The sequence below is a fragment of the Canis aureus genome, chromosome 3 (genome assembly GCF_053574225.1).
Source record: "Canis aureus isolate CA01 chromosome 3, VMU_Caureus_v.1.0, whole genome shotgun sequence".
NCBI lineage: Eukaryota > Metazoa > Chordata > Mammalia > Carnivora > Canidae > Canis > Canis aureus.
The window spans coordinates 38124109-38147899 of NC_135613.1; the positions used below are offsets into that span (position 1 = coordinate 38124109).

Here is a 23791-nt window from a genome sequence, read left to right on the forward strand (position 1 = left end):
TGAAACAAATGTTCATTCGTGCATTCGCTGGCATGTTTATTGAGGAAGAGCTCTGTGTGCCTGCCATTGTGCTCTGTGCCGGGAAAACATTGGCGAGCAAGACCCTGTCTCTGCCTTGTGGGACTTTGCAGTTAGGTAAAGAGGAAATTTCCATATATGAGATAATTATTATTATTATTTTAATAATTCCTGTCATCAAATTTCCTGGGATGGATGAAAGCTCTTGCATGGCAGGGACCTTCAGGAATATTACTGACAAAACATAGCGGGGGTCAGGTCAGAAATGGCACACATGAAGCTTCAGAAAGTCATCAGGCCATTCCTCTGTTTAAGGTTCTTTAGTGGTTCCTCGGATAAAATCCTAGCTTCTGAGCAGGGGATTTTTCCAAGGCCTTCTTCATGGAACTAATGCCTCATTGCTTGGCCCTCTGCAAATCTCACTTCATGCTCCAGCCACACAAAACCCCATTCGGATCCCTCCCACCATCGTTCCTTTCCTCGTGCTGTTCCCTCTGCCGAGGATGCAATTCCCCTTTCCTTCTCCACTTTACTAACCCTTGCCTGTCCTGTGAGATACCACCTCTTGTCAGGGTGTTCCTTGGAGAGGGTCAGGCACCTGAGTGCTTAGTGGCCTCCTGCCCTTAGGTTGGTAAATGTTACCATCTGTATTTTGGTCTGTGCTCCTAATAGGTGGAGCCCTCTTTATGCCAGCAACCCTTTGTTCCGACACATAGCTGAGAACCTGGGACAGAGATGGAGCACGTTGGTGAAGTGAAAGGATGAAAAGTGTCAGTCATTCTTAGCTACCTTCTCAAGACTTGGCTTCAATATATTAGTTAAGTATGTGGTCAGAATGCTTGGGCAGAAAAAATTGCTTTTCTGCCACTTCCAAGGTGGAGAGTTTGGTTTTCACCCAGGGTCTCCTGGGGCTATCTGAATCTGTTGCCACCATAAATATAGGAGTGGATTACAAAGATGCCCAGGGAAGCTGGAGCCTGCCAGCAGAAGATTTTGAGCCTCCTTTTCTCCCAAAAAGACTCAGAGGTGATTCTTGCTGTTGTTAAGATCAGGAGAGGAGAGAGGAATGCCCCATTTCACCAAGTGTTCGCAACCCTAAACTAACAGTTTTCATCGGGTGGTCCAAGAAGTGCCTCCTTTCACTTACCTTTCTCCTAGGATCCCCATGGTTTAATCCAAAGGGTTCATGCTGTGGGGTCAGGAGGACAGGAATGGAATTCTGGTTCTACTTGCTAGTTGTGTGACTTGGGGACCCCTCTTAGCCTTGGTTCGTCCTTGGTAGGGGAGCCACCTCACATTGTGGTGGACCAGACCCAAAAAGGATGACATCTGTACCACATAGCTCACTGTCCAGTACCTCGTACACGTCCAATAAGTGTGAGTTCTCTTCCTTCCTCATCGCAGAAATTCACTCTCAACATGCTCCTGATTGTTACCATTGAGGAGCCATACTTGAACTTGGAAAGATGTTTCCCGAAGTCCAGTAGCGAGAACAGTGACACTAGAGCTCACAGTAGGGGGTAATTACTACAGACCAGGTTGTCCCTACATGTTTGCATATGTAAGTCTTTTCAGTAGTTCTGTGGGTAGATAATCATCATCCGGTATTGTCATTCTCAATTCTGAGATGAGACTGAGAGTCAGAGAAAGGTCACACAACTGAAAAGCGGGGAGCCGGGGATTCTGGCTCTGGAGCCCTGTGGTACCAACAGAGCTATATCTCCCAGCCAATTGGAGATCTTAGTGAAGAGCAGTTAACTAGTGGTGCCAAAGCAAGCCACTACGGTCTCAGCCTACAGCAAAGAAACTTGGTCTTCTAAGAGGCTTGTGAGGTCGCATTATCAACAAGTACATTTTGAAATCTTGAAAACACTTCTAGGTATCACTGTTTCATTGCCTTTACCACCTTCCTGGGCCCATTGAGTCCAGGGATCTGAGCTTGGAAACCCCAGTATAAACTAAACTTATGAAAAAAAAAAAAAACACAGAGAGATTTTTAAGAAGTGGCAGTTATAATCAAACTACAGTTACTACACTTAACCCCTTGCTTGAGTTTAATAAGTAATACATTTTATAAAAAAAAACATCTTAAAATTTACCAATAACTTTCCATGTAATGAATCATTTGATGCTAATAATAATAATAGTCGTAGTAGTAGTAACCATGACTCATAAAGAGATACTTTATTAGTTTGCTTTAAAATATTATTTCCTCTTGACAACAATGAAAGATGCATAGTATTTTCTCTGGCTTACGGATTCAAGCTGGTTCATGCATTACCTCATTTGATTTTTGTCTTAGTCCGTTGAGATTGGTTCTTTTATGATCACAGATGAAGAAACTGAATCTCAGGGGGTTAAGAAACTTGCCCAAGGTCACACAGCAAATTAGAAGCAGAGGTGGGTCTCCCACCCCAATTTTTCTGACTCAGAAGTCTGGCTTTTGAATCCCTGTGCTGTAGTGCTCAAAATAACCCCTAATGTAGGCAGAGATCATCTTCATTTTGCAGTGGGGAAACAGGTAATGGGACAGGACCTAATATCCTTCCAGAATCACGGTGCTCTCAGAAGATCCTAATGCTTAGTGTTGCCCATAAGAGCTGTGGAGTGCCAGAACCTGGTGAGCCATCGGTAAATGATAGCTGTTGTCATTTATGGCATGGGAATTTGGCAGCCCACAGCCTTGGGCACAGACCTGCTACCTGTGCCCCCGACTCTCTGCATTCCAGGCTTGTGCTTGGATCACAGGGCTTTTCTATCACTTCCATTCAATGCCCACTGATGACACGCTGCCCCGATAAAGGCCATCTGAATCTAGGCAAGGAAATGCTTCCTTTGTGGGAGGTCCTTCTGAGTGGATGTGGCCTGCAAGAGCCCTGTGGAGCACAGACTGGGTCCATGACTCACACTGAGCTGTCCCTCATCCGGCTAAGGCTGGCCCAGGAGCTGCCCACCTCTCTCGAACCCGGCCTTGTCTTCTTAGCACAGAACCCTACCCCCCCACCCCCCCTGCCCCTGGGCTGCAGGCTTTGGACTCCACGCTGCAGAATTACTCACTCACTGATTCCTCCTTTGGCATCTGCCGGAATCCAGGAAGAGCCTTTGTAGACTCTCTTTCTCACTCAGCTTTTTCCCTGCCTCCTTTATTGGTTGCATTGTAGGCGCCAAGGCTGAATTTCTCTCCCATTTCCTCCAAGGACCAGTGTCTGGCAAGAATCATCTCTGCACTGGGGAGAAGTCAAACACCAGTTTCTGGCACTTTGCCTCTGGAGGCAGAGTTAGTCACTTGGTTACTGCTGGCTGAAATGGATCGGAGATGTCACGGGGAGGAAATGCGCTTCTTGTGAGTTAGCAGAGCACGGTCTTCAAAAAGAAAAAAAAAAAAGGAGCCTTTTTATTGTACAGAGAAAGTTAGAGGCAAACTGACTTCCGCCTCTGAGAGGTCTGACTCCAACCCCCTGGACACTGCCATTAGCTCTTGGGTTCTATTCAGAACGTTTGCCTCCCATGGCAAAGACGTGGCATTGGGGAGAAGGAAAATGAGATGCTGTACACACAACGTGATGACGACCTATTGTCACTCTCCCCATCTACAAGGGTAAAATGGTCAAATTTGGAGTGGTGTCGCAATTTGCCCTTGCTTGTCCAACCTCACGGTTATATCTGGCAGAGCAGACATATGGTCCTCAGTGTGTCCAATGCCAAAGCCATAGTAGGAAAGTGGCTCCTCGGTCTCTTTCTCTCTCTCCCTCTCTCTCCCTCCCTTCTTTTCCTCTTTTTCCCAGTTGTCACTTTGCCCTCACCTCCACTCTTGAAGGAGCCAGAAATTTTCCAAAGGATTAAATAACACAGTATACTACCTTGTGTAGAGTAGGTGCTCAATAAATACATATTAAATCTCTATTGCCATGCCATAAAAAGGGTGTTTAAAAAGAAATTAGAGCTGAGTAGAGCAAAGACATGGCCTTTTAAGAGTGTTTGCATTTTCAAAAAGGATTCCTGGAAAAGATAATACCTAACACCAACAACTAAATGGTCAATTTCTAGCACAGAGGATCTTCAGAGGGACATTTCTTTCTTTTCTCCTTCCCTCTCTTTGTTTCTCCCTTCTCTCTCTCTTCTTCCTTTCCTCTCATGTCCTCTTTCTTTTTTTTTTTTTTTAAAGCTTTTATTTATTTATTCATGAGAGACACACACACACAGAGAGAGAGAGAGAGGCAGAGACACAGGCAGAGGGAGAAGCAGGCTCCATGCTGGGAGCCCGATGTGGGACTCGATCCCGGGTCTCCAGGATCACACCCCGGGCTGAAGGCTGCAGTAAACCGCTGAGCCACCTGGGCTGTCCCTCTCTGTCTTTTAAAATAAACCCTGGAAAAAAAAAAAAAAAAACCCTGGCACTAACTGAAGTGTCTTATAAATATTTACTGATTTAATCCTTATTACCACTGTATGTAAGTACTACTCTTAGCAGCAGCATCCCACTTTGCTAAAAGTAAATGGGGAACTCAGAGACTGGCTTAGTTTTCTGCCTAGGAACACACAGCTTACAATCAGCAGAAGGGGAGTTTGAAGGTGGGCGGTCAGGTTCTCTAACCACCGCTAGTGCATTGCTCTGCCTGTCGAGGCAGGAATAGCTCCCCGGAGGCACTCCTAACCCTTACACCCACCTGATGTTGTACAGTTTCCAAGGTATGTTCCCACGTCTCATACCATTTGTCCTCACCACTGTCTGTGAAGTATGGACCATCATTCCTATATACAATTCAAGCTCTGAGAGTGGAAGTGACTCGCTCAAGGTCATACAACTGGTAAGGTGGCAGAGCTTGAAAGCTGGACTGTCTCATGGTCCATTTTTTTCTCTCAGTGAGGCTGGTGCCGAGAAATTAGAGCTGAGTAGAGCAAAGACAAAGCTTTGAGCAGAAAAAAAAAAAAAGATGCTCAATGTGTTCATTTTTTTCTTGAGAGGGGAAATGTGTGTATGTGTGTGTGTGTGTGTGTGTGTGTGATAGTCATAAAAGTATTCCTCAGACCTTGAGGTTTTAATAAAATGTGAAAAACATTTTACCAGCACCCTCCCTTTCCTCCTGGATTTTAGGCTCTGCATAATTTAAGGAAATGTAATCCATATGTTTGATTATTCATACTTCCATCATCAAAAAATATTGTTGATTCTTTGAGGAGCTTTTGATGTTCTGGAAGTCAGTTTTTTTTTTCTTTTTGGAGGGCAGTGGAGAAGAGAGAATTTTTTTTTTAACATTCTTCCTTTTCCTACTATTTTATTTCCCTTGAAAAAAAACATTTTATGGCATTTGACTGGGAGATGAACAAGTGGTCAATAGAATATTCTACTTTTTCCTACAGATTTTTAATATAATGATGAATCCAGGAATGCAGTTTTTGGTCTCAGGACTCTGATGTGTAGGGAGGGGAGTTCATGTTTATGGGATTCTTACCAGTGAAGATCTTAGGGGGTTTTCACCACCCCCTGAAAGGAGGCGCCACTGGCGCTATTTCATGGAAGAGGGGAGTGAGGCTCTGAGGCCAGAGTCGCCCAGCTGGGATGCAAACCCAGCTTTGCCAGACCCTAAAGTTGTGGTGCTCATGCCTTTCAGCTCCTTCGAGAGAACACAAAGGTGTTTGCCATCCAATCAACACATTATCCGATTGCGTGCATGTCATCATCCACATATCCCTAACCAACCTCTGCACCCAAACCACTCCTTCCCAGGAACCTGGGAGTGAGAGAGTTTGAATTCAAAGTCCCCGTTCACTATCTATGGTGCACTGATTGCAGAACGAGGTGTGGGGGTGAGGACAGAGATGAACCAGACAAGTCCCTTCTCCTCTGGAGCACTAAATCATGATGTACCTGGCCGCTGGCACCCCCTCCAGGGCATGATACCACTGTAGCCTAAGTGCCACCTCCTCAGGGAAGTCTTCCCTGGCCTCGCATCGGAAGAAACCCTCAGTGACATTCCATCACTTCAATCTATTATAATTTGCATCTTTTTACAAGATGGTATTTTTTCTCATTTCTATTTTTTTTTTCTAGTTTGTTATCTATCTCCATTCCCTCTCCCCTTCCCACCAGGAGTAGAGCAATCCCTGGCATTCAGAAAGCATGTAAGAAATATTTGTTGAAGGAAAGCATGTCTTATTCATCATTGTATCGCTAGGGCCTGAAACAGACTAGGTATTTAATAATAATACTATCTAATATTTATTGAGCACTTATGTTCCAAATGTTCCTTGAAGGATTTTACATGTATTACCTCCCTCAGCCTTACGAGGAATCTCTGAGGTAGTTCCAGTTAATATTCCCATCCTACAAGAGAGAGGAAATCAAGATGCAGATGCCACAGCGAGCAAGAGGTAAGACTGATTTTCAAACCCAGACAGTCTTGACCCTAGAGCTGGAGCGCTTCACCACAGTTCTAACCGTTTAATGGATACATGAATGTTTCAGAGAGCCACAGCTAATGTGGCATTCTGAAGGCATGGCAGTAAACCATGAGCTAAATGTAGCGAGGAGAATCAATGCCTCGTAGCTGACTCAACCAAACTTTGGAGAGGTTGGCAAAACTGAGCTCAGTCTTCAAGTGGGGAAGGTGTGAACAGGTGCATTTCAGAGTTGAGAGTCCAGAGTTGGAGCCGTGGCTAGCATAAAGGAAGGATGGATGATGCAGAGAAGGGGAATTGGGATGAGGAGGAAAGGAAAATAAGGCTGGAAAGGGAGGAATGAGTGAAGAGCGAAAGGCTTAGAATGTGGGGCCAGCAGGGGTGGTCTTGGTAGTGCGGGAATGGTTTCCCCCGGAAGGTTGCCACCTAGGGCCATGCCACCTAGGGCCATGCCACCATCAGAACCTCCTGTTTGGGGCTGCATTTAGCCTTGTGTGCGAGCTGCACCGACTTCCCTGCAGCTTGAGTAGCACACAGCATTCATCTTCCTATAATCCTGGGAGGTCCATGCTACTATGGACCCATTTTACAGATGGCACTGTGGTTGCTCAGGCACTCTGAATGTTGCCAAGTTGAACAGCTATGAAATGGCAGGGCTAAGGGTTCTAATCCTGTCTGCCCAGGCTGTAGCCATTGCCAGAAAAACAATCCTGTAACTCTTTGGAGAGAGGGATGGTGCCAAAGTACCCACCTCAACTTTCCAAAGGTAGGGAAAAGAACTCCCTGGTTCCTTCCTCTTTCTCAACATTCGTGGCATTAGTGACAGAGAGAGAGAGAGAGAGAGAGAGAGTCTTGTGGGGGGGGGGGGGATGGCCAGAGAGACAGCAAATTGTTTCTGGATGGAAATTTCCAGACAGGGCCTCCGTCAGAGAACAAATGTGCCTTCTGAATTTTCACTGTAATTGTTATTGACCTTTAGTGAGATGAGCAAAATGACTCTCCCGCACCCCTCCACCCTCCACCCCCACCCCTTTATACAAAATTGTTTTCCCCGACTTTTCAAAAATGAAGTTGGGCCAGCCCGGGCCCTGACTGCCGACTGTGGGAAAACAATACATCTCCTTATGGCCCCAAATGGAGCGTTCGCAATTAATCCATTGATCTCAGTAGAAAACCCTATTGTATCAGGGCCTGCCAGGAGAAAGCTGCATCCTGCCCCTCTCCTGCCCCACACAGAATGTTCATTGAAGTCAGCCCCCAAATTGATGGCAGGATGTGGCCCTAAAAGCCTCCAAATTAAAGGGGTCCAGAAAATAATGTTGGCTGGGCAGCGGAAGCTGGGGCGGAGGAGGTGGGGAGAAGGGGGGAAGGGGATGGGTTTCCTCTGGAATCTGCATGCCCAGGGCTTTGCAAGCTGCAAAGCATTTCTAGTTGTCCTTGACTCTCAGTTCTCCTCTGTCTGTCCTGCAGATTCGGACCCTTGGCTCTCTAGTTTGCTCAGGTTTGGCTTTTTGTCTGTGCTGCTGCCTCAGATGAATAATAATGATCCTTACTAGGATCTATTGGGTATTGGACAATTGGTATCCCCACCCCCTCCGTTTCATCTCATTCACTTCTCAAACAGTCCTGGGTAAGGCTGATGGAGATTATGAGGACTGTCTCTGGTTGAGTGGGTCCCACCTGCCAGGTGGCTCTGCATTCTTTTTCATTTAATCCTCCAGGCCCTGGAGGTAAGCAGAGCAGGCAAGTTGACTAATAACGTAGGACACAGTAACCCAGTCCATCAGCTTTCAAGAAGCATTAAGCATTCAGGATCACTGGAAATGCACGATGTCTATTCTGCAGAGCTTCTCTGAGGCGGAATATGTGGATGGAAGAATGAGTTGGATAAGCTGCCTGGGCTGAGGAGTGAACCTGGAAGTCCATAAACTGTTGTGTGGAGGGTGGGTGATATGATGGCAGAGCATTGTTTTGCTCAACGGAGTGTAGGGTGGGGATGTTGCCATCCTGGGACATCACATCGCGCATGCTCATGAGGTTGTGCACCATGTGTATGTACGTGGAAGAGCCCTGCTACATACACCGTAGTGGAGCCACCCCTCCATGGTAGACCTGCCATAGTCTTCCTGTTCAGCTCTTCCCTCATCCAATATGTTCTCTCTCTTCTAAGTAAATGTTCAACAAATATTCAAAGAATGTAAGCCTTCAAAGTGTCTCGCTGGTCCTGTTGGTGGGTGTTACTCTTATTGCACAGATGAAGAAGTGGAGGCACCACAAGTGATATGACATGTTTGAGGACCCACAGCTATTAAGGAGTTGATTCTGAACTAACAAGAATGTAATCTCTAGGAAAACTTGAATTTTCTTTTTTTGGGTCTTTTTCAGAGATATACCTCCAACATCTATAGATCTATATACCACCCGTATCTGGTATGGTGCCTGGTATGCAGACAGTGCTCAATAAAAATTTCCTGCACCAATAAATAAGCTGCTTTTTGTTCTTTTGTGGGATACATGGGGCCCAATTCTTCTCTGTCCGCCTGGTTGCCATACTGCATTTGTCTGGTCCTTCTGTTTTTTTAATAATCCTTCTACAAGGATCTTCCGATAAATCCCCCATAAAGTTCAGTTACAGGAGGAAAGTGGGTTTCTTCCGACAAATAAAAAAGGTATGCTTCCTTTCATCAGAAAACAAGAGCTATAAAATTCCTCAAGTTTCCTATTGGCTTCAAAAGCTTTGAATTAAATTTGGTGCTCAATTTCATATTATTCTTGGGTTAGATTCAGAGTACCATGAGTTTTTTTTTTTTTAATTTTCATGCATTCTGTGATTTCAGTTCTTTTCTCTCTCTACGTGGTTCAATTTTACAGGTGTCTTTTTGCATGTAGAGGAAACATAGTCTAATAATAATAGTGCTCATGATGTTACCAGGGCCTTATGTCATCTGGAGTCTCCTATAAGCCCAAGACTGCTACTGTGAAGTTGCACTCAAGCCCAGACTTTTACTGTCAGCTTCATAGTTCATCTGCACCAGGAGATCTTCACTGGGGTGGAAGCGAGGGGCAGTGATTTTGCCCTCTGAGGAACATTGACAATGTCCGGAGGCATTTTTGGTAGTCACTGGCATTTAGCTGGTAGAGGCTAGGGACACTGCTTTATATCCTACAATGCACAGGATAGTCTTCACAACAAAGAATTATCGAGACCCATATGTCAATGGTGTCAAGAGTTGAGAAATCTTGGTCCATACTTGTCAATGGTCATGAAGCATCTCACAGAAACAACTTGGATTCACACATTTTTCACTCCCCTTGGCTGGAAGCATCCAAGGAAAGTGTTCAGCCAGGCTTCCCATATACACTCTCCCGAGGAGGCTGCTGGGCCCTCTCTGCTTAGTGTCCATCTTGCTCATGTAGGAGAGGAACCCAGAAGACCCCATCTTATTCATCTTTTTGATTTTCACACTGGTCTTATCCTCGAGGCTTTTCCCATTTAAGCCACAGGGTGATATCACATCTTTGGCATTGGGAGAGAGAAAATTTCAGAATGAAGTGATTTTTCTTTTTATGGTTCCTTTAATTGCATAGTCCCATAGAGGAAGTTAATAAAAACGTAACTTCCCAGAGGTCTGTGCTGATAACTTTTGGCCAGAGCTGGGGCATTTTTGCTGTGTTAGTGTCATTTTGATGAAGGCATTCCCCATGTCTACTTTTGCTATCCTGTGTCCTTTTAGTCAACTGCTAGTAGTATCAGCTCTTTGGGCCAAGAGACATATTTTTTGATGACTTTAAATTTATGGACATCTGTCTCAGTTTTCCTTCCTGACACCTCAGGTTCCCCCTGGGTTAAAGCTCTGACTTGAACTCAAGCCTGATGGGTTGAAACCCTGCTGCTGAATCTACTTTTCCTTGGCAGGGGCAGGGGTAAAGGAGGTGCTGGGTCATGCTTTTCCTACTCATCCTGTACTGGTAGAAGTATAAATGTATATAAATGTGATGATTTCCATGGCCCCACATAGTCACCACCTGCCCAGTTTTGAACATTGCTGCTGACTGTGTCCCAGTGAAGGATAGGACCCCCTTGGTACTGCCATTGGGGCAGGTGAGTTCAGGTTCACTCAATCAGACACCCATTCTTTCGATAACATTTACCACTTTGGGAAAAATACTGTGTGCCAAGCACTGTGCCCATTGGGTTCACAAGATTAATAAGATCTCATCTCTAGCTCCCAAAGAAACCAAATAGAAACTTACAGTGCTCTAGTACAAAAGCGATGATGGAGGTGAGCATGGGAGGTTTGTGGAACACCCTGAAGGACACCTTTCTTTTTCTCCCACCCTGAAGGACACCTAACTCAATCTGAGTGAAAGTGGTCAGGGAAGACTTCCTGGAAGAGGGGGTGCCTGAGCCAGTTTTGAAAGGACTTCTGTTGGTTCAACCATCTCCTCTAGCCAGTCTGGTCTCCCCAGCAACTGTCTCACACTGATTCTCCCCCTTCTCATTCCTCTCAGCTCCCACTCCCCAAAACATCTGTGCTGCTGTACTTGTGCCAATCTTCTTTTCCTAAACCAGAAAATGAATAAAAATGAAAAAGAGAGTGGTGGGCCCATTGAATCGGGGGAACTTCTGTATTTGAGAAGTTATACAGCAGCCTCTCAGTAACTGTGGAACTCAAAGTTTCAACATGGGGTTACTTCTGGCCAATAGCTAGCTGTTTCAAGGAGCTCAGAGTTTCCTGTTAGAAATGGCTGTGGGCGGGTCACGGGGTTGCTACCGCCTGTCAACCTGCTCCAGCCCTGACCTGAAAGAGACCAGCCTGGAGGCTCACCAGAGCACAGGGCAAAGATTTTTTTTTTTTAATCCTCAGAACTGTTCTGAGTGGTGAATGTCATTGTTCCCATTGCATTGCTAAAGAAACTGAGAATCAGATGGGTTGAGTCACTTGCTAATAAATGCAGCAGCCAGGACGCAAAAGCAGGGCTTTTCAGTCCAAATCCACTTTATTCACAATGCCTCATTTTCTCAGCACAGCTGAGCCTCCTCAACCAGTGAAGAGCAAATCAGAGTCCCGTCCTATTTTCTCTTAGGCTCGCTCTCGCGGAGTTGCTTTGGAGATGACACAGAACCAGAACAGAGCTTATGTGTTTTGTTATGTCACACCTCTTTTTCCCAAGATTTCAAAGGCTCAGGTCCGTTTATCTAGATACTCAAATTCTCACCAGGGGCATTAGAGAGGGACTGGAGAGTGAAATGCTGTTTTGGAAAGGATGAAACCACCCCTTGCAGTGTTTATATTCAATTCCGGAGACCTGGTTAGAAAAATATTTTTAAAAAACGGAAGGAAGAGTAACTATGCACTCGCAAAATGTGGACTCCTCATCGTGGGGAACCTTTGCTCTTGGAGACTGTTCCCAGGGGTGGATGTGTGCAGCCCCAAACTGCCGTTAAGGAGATGAAAGGGAATCTTTCAACATTTCCTCCCATTGTCTGAGCTTTCTCCCTGCTTTGTCACCATAACATTCTTTTTTGGAATTCCATTAGCGTGGAGGTTTCCCCTCCCCCAGAAACAATTAAAAGAGGAGAGTTGACAGAGCCAGCCAGGAAAGACCTGTGGCTCCCTCCGAAGTGAGTAACTATCACGTGTCTTGGAATGATTTGCTGCTTCCACCAAAGAAATTTGAGTTTAGAGAGAAAAACACATAAGCATTCTATCTGTCTGCTTGCAAGGGGTGGCTTGGACTCCGCAGTGAGGCACCAGTAAGGCTGAGTGTGACTTGGAGACCAGAAAAGCTGGGCTCAAATCCTGATTTCGCTCTTGACTACTTGCATGGCTTTGAGCAAAGTCCTTAACTTCTATGAACTTCACCACGTTCATCAGTGAAAATAGGACTTCTGCCTACGTTATGCGTGCTCTTGTGCAAACTTAATGAGATAGGAAACATGGAAGTACATAGCACACAGCAGCTTTCAAATATGTCTTTTTTCTTCTTTCTCCCTCTTGTCACATCCCTTCCACCTGCACAGTCTCCAACATGGAACTTTTGAGTCGACCAAGTGAAAGAAACAGGAAGAGTCTAAACAAGAAGCTTCAAGTGCTGACAACTTCATCTAACTCCTGATGAATTGTGTGTACATCTGTTTGTATGTTTGGGGCAGTAATTTGTAAGAGAAGAAAGGAGTACTCAATTGAGGCTGTCTGTCCATGTGGGTTTTCAACATTGTTCTGAGTACTAATTACAATATACATATGCATGACTTTTTCTATGTAAAATAAGCCTATTATTTATAAAGCACCTGTTCTATCCTGGGTACTTTGTATTATCTTGATTAATCCTTATAATCACATTATGTAGGAATTGATATCCAAATGTCCACATGAGGAATTAAAACTCCGAGAGCTAGTCAATTATGGAACCAGACGAGAGTAGCCGTATAGAAAGGGCCACTTCTTAGGATCCCTGGCTTTTGATAAAGAAATATAGCTAACCTACAGCCACCTGACACAGAAAGAGCCAGAGGAACCAATATGCCATCCTTACTCTTGTCTTACTTTCTGATTTCCAACTGGTGGTTTCTATTTGCCAAACCCAACTGAGAGCCAGAGGGCAAGGGAAACTTTATAAGGTCCTTCATAAGGTTAGCATCCTGGGACACAGAGTCAGATGGAGAACTAGAGAGAGTGGATCTGTATGGGCAAATGGAGAATATCCAGCAGAGTATTCTATCAATATTGAATCCCAATCCCCATTCTGAAATTGCATGTGGCCAAATAGGGAAAATAGACTTTTACCCAATATTCACAACATAGGTTAAGGTGACTCTGTTACAACATTCTTGAGCTGAATGAGATGCCACCTTATACTTGTCACGGTGTGCAGTAGTTCCCAGTGTCTAACAAAGCCCACATTCTCAGCAGGCATTAACGATCCTCTGTAATGGGACTCAGATCACGTGGAATTCTCCTCTCACCTGATGTCATGAGGAAGATTGCTCACTATTGACCATCACTTCAATCATAAACACTGTCATGTTTCCATGCTTTGGTTGAAGTGCTTCCCATAGCCCAGCAGGCTCTGCCCTCCTGCTCTTCTCCATCATTTCCAGCATTCACTGCACATCCCACTGCTCCATGAGTCCTTCCCAGCTCACTCTCACTCTGAATTTTAGCATGGGGTTCCCTGTGCTTCTGTAGCAAGGCATTTGCTTCTCTTGCAGGGCACGTTTCATTGAACAAAAATTACATACGACAGACACTGAATACCTGTTTGAAAAAGGGGGCTACACAAGGATGAGGACTGGATCTTGCCTTCAAGGAGCTCACAGTCTTCCTGGCACTAGAGCTCTTTTTTTTGCACATGGCCACCTCCTAAATGGTAGGTATCCTAGGGACAGTGAGCCTGAGTAATTATCTTTATACTTTCAATGCTTAGCAACTGTGCAGTGCCGAAGTCTCAGACAAGGTAAAGCCGAGGAAGAAATAAAGATGAAGAGAGGAATGAAGGAAGGAAGGGAGGAATGAATCCATTTATTCCACAGGATTTGCTAAGTGCCTAAAATGTTTCAGGCCCTTATGTACAATGAATAGCACAGCCTACATACATGCAGGAGTGTGCATGTGTGCGCATGCATGTGTGCTCACGTGTATGTATGCGTGTGAGTGTGTGTGTATGCATGAAAACTGAGGAAGTGTTGATGAATGCCTGCAGAGGCCAGAGGACAAATCAGAGGATATCCTCTTGACTTTACTTTTTGGACTGAAGCTTTCAGAATCCAGAGCAGAGATGAAGGGATCTATTTAGATGCCTACCTTAGCTACTGGCTGGTGGTTTAGTAGGACTCAACAAGTCCAGAAAGCAGGTGATTTTTGCAAATGAGGGCTTGTCGGCATATGGTATTTGGATGATACAACTTCTTTAATTGAAAGTGTTATCTTAACCAGAGAGTTTTGCAAAACCCCAAAACAAAGACATCTGTTGCTGTTTTTGTTCTTTTCCCCAGCAAACAATCTGGTGGTGAAAAATAGGAATGACTAAATGGAATGCCAGGGAAAATTGTGGATTTGAAAAACAAACCCCTACATCTTTGAGAGGAGGGTAGTCAATCAAGGTACAAGGCAGGTGGTTTCTGAACAGTCTTCTGTGAGACCTTTGGTCATTATAACTCTACTTCTTTATATATCAATAATTATTAAGACAATCAACGAGATGAGCGTGTGGCAAATTTAATGCATTTTCCAGTTGTCCATGGACCTTAGCTGTTAGCTCTGTGCTGCTGGTGCCTTGGCTGCATCTCCAGGCTGGACCTTCTGGTCCACCGGTCTTCTGGAAACTTCCTCCTGGTGTCCCACAGGCACTTCAGACTCAGCTGACCAAAACTGATCTTATCAGCTCACTAGAACCCAACTTCTCCTCCTGAATTCTCCATTTTGGGGGAGTGCCCCCCTCCCATCTAGTCCTGCAGGAATGCTCCCTTCTGGAGACCCAGCAAAAGCTGAAGTCAAGAGCATGGCTTCTCCCTTGGAAAGAGTCCCACACAGCTCCCTTTCTTCACCACTACTACCTCTGCACCCCTCTCTCAGGTTATTGCAATGGCTCTGCTTCTCTCCAGGTCTCTGTCTAATGGCAATTCCAGATCTCAGTCAGAGGTTTGGCTGGAAGCAGAACTCATCTCACGTGGTTCAGATGAAGGACTGTGAATGAAGGGACTATTGGAGAGGTGGGGGCATCCAGAGACCGGCAACTGCTGGAAACTGTTACCACCTTTGGAACTGAAGGCCCAGGGGGAAGAAATGAAAATATTGGTGCCCAGTGAGAATGAGAACTATGGAGGAAGGCTACCCAGTGGGAAATACCATAGAGGCTATGTGGAGCAGAGAGGAAACAAGGAAGAAATCACACAATACTCCTTCCATGCATCTCCCTTCTCCTGGCTGGTGTTTCCCATTGTTTGAACCCAGTAGACTGGGTGACACCAGTCACTCTTACTCAAGGGAGTCCAGAAGGTGCAATTAACAGGGGTTGGCCTCCTGGGACACATTGCTGGGCAGATAAGGGCTGAGAATGGATTTGGGAACATGGGAGAAGGGGACAGAGAGAATGATTAGCCTCTTCCCTCTTGTCCATTCTACATCCTAATACTCAAGTGGCTAGTTCTAAAACACTGACCATGTCTCTTCTCCAACTGAACCACTATGGCAACTCCTTATTGCACTTAGGGTAAAACCAAAACTACTTACACTGGCATTGAATCTTCCTGTTGACCTTTCTCTTCTCTCTCTCACCACTCCTGGTTCTCATTCAACACTCTAGATCTTCTGCATTACTTCCAGGCCTCTGAATACATCATGTTATTCCAAATCTTTTGCCTTAGTAATGTTCCTTTATTCCTCTGGAGTATCTTCTTCTTCCTGTCCAAACACCTTCCCAACACCATCTTGCTGGTGAACTGCAAGTCCTTCCAATTCATTTATTCCACAGGATTCAGATGTCAGCACCTCCAGGAATATTTTTCTAACAGTCCCATTCCCCTACCTGAATTAATCACCCCTACCTCTGAGCAATCTCCATTATATGGATTCTTATTTTTGTACTCTTGACACACTTTGTGACTTTTTCTTGAACGTGTCTGGATCCCCTAGCCTGCCTGTTAGCTCCCTGAAGGGAAAGACTGTGTATTATGCATCTTGGCTTCCCAACTGATTGTCATAGTGCCCGGAATATTAAATCTGTTCAGTAAACATTTAAGGAAGGAAGGAAAGGAGCGACCAAGAGAGGGAGGGAGGAAGGAAGGAAGAAAATCATTCCAGCTGTTCAAAGTATTTTCAAATGCCCTGCCCCATCTGACCTTCACAAGTAGTCTGAGTGCTGGGGTAGGAATGTCACCTAGCATAAGGACAGTGTCTTGGGAAGGATGGAAAGAGGCTGGGCAGTGAGAAGAGTTAGGGATTGGGAACCAGCAGATTGGGTTTGAGCCCCAGGTCTCTAACTTAGGGGATGTGTGTTCTCTACTGAACTAGGAACTTCCCTGGGCTGCTGTTTCATCTCTGTAAATTAGGGATGATAATTACTCTTACCTCCTAGAGTTGTGGGCAAGGCAACATATGAAGATGTTTCATCTACTATGCAGGGCTAGACATAGACCATTCTATTTGTTTCATCTACTGTACAGGGCTAGACAAAGAGACCCTTCTATTAGGATCACTATTATAGTAGTTTTGACAGATTGGTTGACATTTTCCCGGCTGTCCCTACTTTAAATGCCCAAACTCACAGCTGTCTGAGGAGGCTCTTTGCACCATAACAAAGTTGATTCCTGAATTTTCAGAGTTGTAGAGGCAGGTCCGGAGAACACCTAGACCCATCTTTGATCTGATATTAGTCTCTTCTAACAATGGATGCAGGCTTTACACATCAGTGACGGCTCATTCTAGTCAAGCCAGCTCCTTCTGCCTTTGGAAGACTCTGGTTGCCAGAAACTCTTTCCTTTGAACAGAAATCTACTTCTTTCTGAAATTTTATACTGGCTGTGGTTCCAGGCTTTGGGGCTACCCAAATGAGGCCTATGCTCATTTCCATATTAATAGCTCTTCTAGAATGAAGGCAGCTTTATTGTCCTTGAATCATTTTTCCTTCAAGCCAAGATATCTCACATCCTTCAGATGCTCTTTATCATAGAGCCCTGAGGCCTATTACCACACTGAGGGTGTCATCAGAACTTTTCTCTAATACTCCTTATTTGAGCCTGTGACAAACCATTCAGTTGCCTTTTTCAATGACATCATAACAAGCCACCATACATCTGTAACATCACACATGGATGGCCTTTTATATCCAGATAGGGAAACTGAGGCTCTAAGAGGTGGGGGGTCACTTGTTCTATTTCATGTAGATGATACATAGTGCAAGGATTATACTCAGATTATATTACTTCCAGAGCCCTTGTGTTTTCTACTGCCAGCTCTACCTTCACTTGCTCCATTCAAGCTGTGGTAAAAAGAACTTAGGTGTGCACTTGTCAGCATCCTTCACTAAACAGTAGTCTCCTCAATGAAAAGACAGAATTAGGCTGGTTCCTAGTCATTGACAGTATCTTCAACTTAGGAATCACCTGGAAAATGATACTCTCATCATCATTACTAAATGTTTTACAAAACTTGCCAATTTTCTCATTCTGGGATTTCCAGAAAATGAGGGTTTTGGAATCATATAAACTAGTGACTCTCAAAGTATGGTCTGTATACTGGTATCAGCTTGGTGTCAGTCTGCCAACTGTTATGGGCTCTTGCTGAGATTAGTTCAGAAATTGAGAGTGAATGCTGAGAGATTTTATAGCAATTTGGCATTGCTATGGCATCCAATCATGTGATTTTATGTTTTATAAAAGTGTTAGTTGGCCACAGATTGAGAATAAAAACCTGGTCCTTCACCATAAACACTTTGGGAAGCAGTGGTACAGACCATTTGTCCAATGATTGGTTCTATACCATTTGTATGAGAATTTGAACTTCACTTGGACAATAAAATTAGTTCAGCTTAGTTTGGCAAAACACCAGTCACTCTTACTATGTGCTGTGCGCTCCCCCAGGGACTGTGGGGAAGAGCCTGGAGGGACAAGGCATTCTGTCCCATGGCACACAGCTCAACAGCGTGCACAGAGTAGATGCTTAGGAAAGATTGAAGTTGCATTCATTTGATTTGAATGTACATTTGCAGTTCTGCAGGCTACTGAATGGTGGATATTTACAGGGTTCATTAAGACTGGTCAAGAATGCCTAAACCTGTAGCCTCCAGTTGTGTGTTGTAAGCATACCAGGCTAAGGTTTTCCTCTTGGAGATTTCCAAGTGTTCCAGGAAAGCCTGACTGAGATCTGTAGTGTGTAACCATGTGTTTGTTTGAGCTGGCTGTTCTGTTGCTGCTGCTGCTGTTGTTGTTGTTGTTTTTTCATTTTCATCCATGTAGTCTTATCTTGCCAACTGGACTCTCTACTGTTTGAAGGCACGGGCTACATCTTAGAGCACATTTCTTCAAATTCTACGACACACTTTTTCTTTCAAATTTAATTTTCCAGAAATCAGTATGGATCTTATAATTGATATGTGCATCATATCAAGGATGTGATGCTTCTTCTTTCCCCACTTCAATCTAAGAGTTATTAAATCAGCAGTGCCATTAAAATCAATGACAGGATTTAAGAAATATTCTAAATCTGTGATACTTAAATTGCTCTCAGCTCCCTGTTGGGAACATACAGAGTGTTTCATAACTGGTTGGTTTATTGCCTTCAGTTTTTAGAAACACGGTTTTACTCATCCAGGGATAGGAATGTTGGGTAGAAACTCATGTTTTTTGGTTATCTACTATTGAAATAAACATTGGGTTACTTATTTATCCCCAAAAGCAATTCTTTTCCAGTAGGTTGCTTTATACCTTCTTTACAGATCGGAAACTAATGCTCAGGGGGAGAGGCTGTTGTTTGAGTAGGGTTAACAAGTGCCCATTTGCTAAACTGAGAGTCCACATTTTTACATTGTGCTATACTGCTCATCCGTGTGCTTTGCAAAGCCAAAGTCAGAAGTTACTCTTTGGGGAAGATTTCTTTGATTTCCTTTCCCAGAAAATGGTGATCTTTATTTTCTCCACATCTCTCTAATGCTCTGTGTGGAGCTAATGACCTTAATGCTGTATGCCTTAAATTACAGCATTTTGTGCATGCCCACTAGATATAGTTCCTTAGGAGGCAGTAAGGGATCAGTTTCTATTAGAAGACATTGGCATCTTTGCCCAGATTTTATAATATTTCCTTTGTAAAACATAATTTAGGCCTTAGCTGTGTGTCTATGTGGTTCATCTGTGATGGTAAGGTGGGGTTCTGGTCCCAACTGAGATCTTATCAGTCTATCAGTCTACCTGTCTTGGAGTGTTTTCTTTTCTTTTTTTTTTTCAAAGATTTTATTTTTTTAATTTTTATTTATTTATGATAATCACAGAGAGAGAGAGAGAGAGAGGCAGAGACACAGGCAGAGGGAGAAGCAGGCTCCGTGCACCGGGAGCCTGACGTGGGATTCGATCCCGGGTCTCCAGGATCGCGCCCTGGGCCAAAGGCAGGCGCCAAACCACTGCGCCACCCAGGGATCCCGGAGTGTTTTCTTTTTAAATTTATACTGCCTCCATGTGATTGTTTCCTAGAAGTAATGTGGATCTGAGGTAATGAGGATCTGGGGCTGTAATTACAATGGCATACAAATTTCCTCTGATTATATCGAAATGGTATCACTAAGAGTAATAAAAGCAAATATTTCTGTAGCATTTTATAAATTAAAAATAACTTTCACATCTACTATAGTGTTTCATACCCATAATAACCTTATTAGGTAGGTAACCTTATATCCAATTTTCCATAAAAGGAAACTAAGGTCGAGAGTCACCCACCTACAGGCAGTGAGTGGCAGAGCTAAATCTAGAGGACAATCATTCATCATCACATCCACACTGCTCTTGACAAGTACAACACATGCCATTGTGGCTCTTTTGTTCTTATCATAGCCCTACTTTATCTGATGTAAACTCATTATAGCAATGCGCTCCCTTGCTGGCCAAATAGCTGATAGAAATCTGTTGTAGAGTTAGAGTTCCCCAGGTAATATCTCAAGTTTTACTATGATTGACAGGCAGGCAGCTGACATTGTCAGTCATGTTTGCTCTAGAGGTCAACTGAACTATAAAGATGGAGAGAGTTACCCAAGAATGGAGAGGCCCCATTCCTTGGCGATTAAGCAGGGCTTTTACCTTCCTCATGGGTCAAGTAGATAGAGCCTTAAAGTAGGAAGTAAGACACACAGGTTCTGATACCTGTTAGTGGATGGCCTAGAATAGGTTCTAGATATGTTCTGTGTGACTTACTGTCTATGAACCATGAATAGGATCCTGTCCCATGGATCCAGCAGGGTGACTGTGAGGTCCAAGGGAGATGCATTACATTTGCCCAATGCTTGGAAAGCACTTCTCTTGCATGGACTATCATTGGACTCCTGGCTGTTGCAACCCTTGAATCCTTCCTAACCCAGGATCACTTGCAAGGGAAATTGATTTCTACAAATGGCTCCCTGCAGTACAAGTTCCCATTGGTGAGACTAAATCAACGGGGTGAGAAGCTTTTCAGCCAGCAAAATTCCCTTGAGAATGCAATGGAGCTTGTGCCTTTATTTGTGTTTATTCAAGTCAGCTGTGCAATGGGTAGCACTCAATTTCACACTTCAAAATCTGCTTGATGGCTGCTTTCTCTATGAAGCTTTCCTAGGTCCCTTTAGACAGAATTAAGCATTCTGTTATATGTATTCATTTCATTATTTTTCTCATCTTATGCTATGGTGGAACTTGTTTTCTTGGCTGGCTTCCCCGTGAAACCATGAGCTCCCAAGTTCAGGAGCTGTGGGGTCCCCAGAGTCAGGCAGGGAGCCTTGTACAAAGTGAGTATTGGGACTGATGGAAGGACAGACAAATAAAAACTTAGCATCAGAAGAGCCTGGATGGTAATTTGTCAGCTGTGTGACATGTGCACATCAGAACTGATCTGGGTTTGGCTTCCCTTTCAAGCAAATGAACAAAATAATGCTTTTCTATTATCTTAAGAAGTAATGTGAGTGGAAATCCTGTGAAAACAATAAAGTCATGAAATGCAAAGTAATGTTTTATATTTCAGCAATATATAATGAGCATTATAAAACTGGCATGGTTCCAGGCAATTCAATGGGGAAGGAGGTAAGCCTCGAAATAGTAGCCTGAGGGTGTGTCTGTGTCCTACTTCTTAATTTTAGTAAAAATGTAAGAATGAAGGGAATGGTTATCATTGCTGAACTTAAATGAAACCTCCAGTCTATTTATCAATCCTATACTTGAAGCCACTTGACAGTGCCCACACCAAGGTTTCTTCTAGTCTCTGTTTCCCTGTGATAGGAAACTTGCACCCAGTGCAGATGCAGCCCATAAGGTCCCCAACCATGTTTGGTTTCATACTCTGCTGCCTCCATCTTGAAAGTCCTAATACTTTTTAACAAGGAGCTCCACATTATCATTTTGTGCTAGTTCCCACAAATTGAGTGGCAGATCCTATGTACTTTCTGGGGGCAGTTACGTCCCTCTTTGGATAAGACTGACAGGTAATGATGCTTTTTTATTTATTGAACAGAAATCTCCCTTCCTTGGTGCCCATTTGGTCTAAGTCAGCCTTTGACGCCTGAGCTGGATTCCTCTCTCAGCCGACGATCCTGAGATAATTGAAGACAGTTATGATTCTCCTCTCCTGCTGACCCCGACCTCTCTTCTCTCTTCACTTTTTATTGATTTGTGATGTCATTGTTATTATATGTTTGATTTGAATGTAAAACGGGGCCTAGTTCAAATATTCATTGTATTCCATTTGTCTGCCCATGTCTCTTTGTACTGGTATTAGGTGATTTTATTAATTATAGTCTTATGATATGGCTTCAAATTTGTCAAGGGTAGTTCTTCCCAATAATTATTGTCTAAATCATCTTTGTAGTCCTTCTTTTTTTCTTTTTTCTTTAAGATTTTATTTATTCATTTGACACAGAAGGAGAGGGAGAGAGAGAGAGAGAACACAAGCAGTGGGGTGGGGGGAGGGGCAAAGAGAAGCAGACTCCCCGCTGAGCAGGGAGCCTAATGCAGGGCTCCATCCCAGGATCTTGGAATCCCAACCTGAGGCAAAGGCAGATGCCTAACCAGCTGAGTTATCCAAGTGCCCCTCACCTTTGTATTTCTCTATTAATCAAGAGGAATTTTACAATCATTGCATTTCTGATATAAACCCTACTTAGTCATGGTGAATTCTTCTTTTTTAGTATACTATTGAATTCGACTTATTACCATTTTGTTAAGAATTTTTATACCAATGTTAATATGGTAGATTGAGCTAAAGTTACCCATTTTTGGTATTATCTGTCAGATTTTAAAAATTATTTAGCTTTATTAAGGTATAATTGACAAAAATTATACATAATTAAGGTCTATAACATGAAATTTTGATATAAGTATACAATGTGAATTGATTATCACAATCAAGCTAATTAAAATATCCATCAGCTCCTTTTTTTGTGTGTGTATCGAAAACACATAAGATTTATTCTTTCTCTTTTTTTTTAAATTGAGGTGTAATTGACATATAACACTATTAGTTTCAAAGCTACAATATAATAATTCTATATTTGTGTATATTGCAAAATTATCACCAGATAAGTCCAATTAACAACCATCACTATTCATAGTTATACATTTTTTTTCTTGTAATGAAGATCTACTCTCAGTAACTCTCAATATGCAACACAGTATTATTGACTATAGTCACCATGCTATACGTACATCCCTAGGACTTATTTACTTTTATAACTGGAAGTTTAAACCTTTGAGTCTCTTCACCCACATAGAGAGATTTATGATAGTTTTATAAAATAAATGAGATTATTTTCCTATTTTTCTATTTCTGAAACATTTCAGATAGCGTAAAATCTCTTCCCTTAAAATTATATAAGAATTCACCATATACAGTCTGGGGCAGGCTATGAAGCTGAGGGAGAAGGTGATCCTGAAGATAATTTTCTTGATTTGCTCCTGAATTACTGCTATACGTATATATGTTTTTTCCTACTTCTTGTTGAGCTCACTTATCACATTTTTCTCTATTTAAAAATAATAAATTAAGTAGAGCTTTAGTGAACATCTGAAACCTTCAACTTCTACTTTTGCTATTTTTCAAAATTGCCATTTTAAAAATTTTAATGTGCTTATAATTATTATGTCCTCATTGGAGACTACAAATTTGATCAATATAAAAAGATTGTTGTTACCTGTCCCCCTTTTGAAATTGCTTTGTCTAATATTTAACTTATTATGCTTTCTCCTTATGCTTATCAGACTTGTAATGCTGCATCTTTATTATTTTAAACTTTCTGTGGCAGTTTGTATGCTAGTCTTTTATGTAAAAAATATCATTGGTTTTATTTTAAAATTTAACTCAAGAGTGTGTGCCAGTCTTTTATATAGACAAATAACTGGTTTTTGTTTTAAAATTTAACCCAAGAGTTTTTATCTTACAAGCTCATTTCTGCTTATCCACATATGTTTTACAGCTCCCTAGTCATTGTGGTTATAACGGGCTTACAAGAGCTTCGCGTCTTTTTAAACTTTAACTTTTGTGGGATCTCATTTTATTACCTTCAACTCCCCATCCACTCTTCCCTCTGTTTCCAAATCTCTGAATATTTCCCCAAGGAAACCAGCAAGTTGGGGCAGGAGCAATTCAATGATCAGATTTATGTATCTAAGAAACTTAAAAAACAAATAGTATATTGATGGGATACA

The 23791-nt window shown here is 43.0% G+C and overlaps 1 long non-coding RNA gene across 1 annotated transcript; it reads left to right on the plus strand.

The window, feature by feature from the left end:
* Nucleotides 1-11811: 11811 nt before the first annotated feature.
* On the plus strand, nucleotides 11812-23480 carry LOC144305089 (uncharacterized). Its single transcript, XR_013372119.1, has 3 exons — nucleotides 11812-12043; nucleotides 12443-12543; nucleotides 21603-23480. It is a non-coding gene; the product is annotated as an uncharacterized LOC144305089 (long non-coding RNA).
* The last annotated feature ends 311 nt before the right edge of the window (nucleotides 23481-23791 follow it).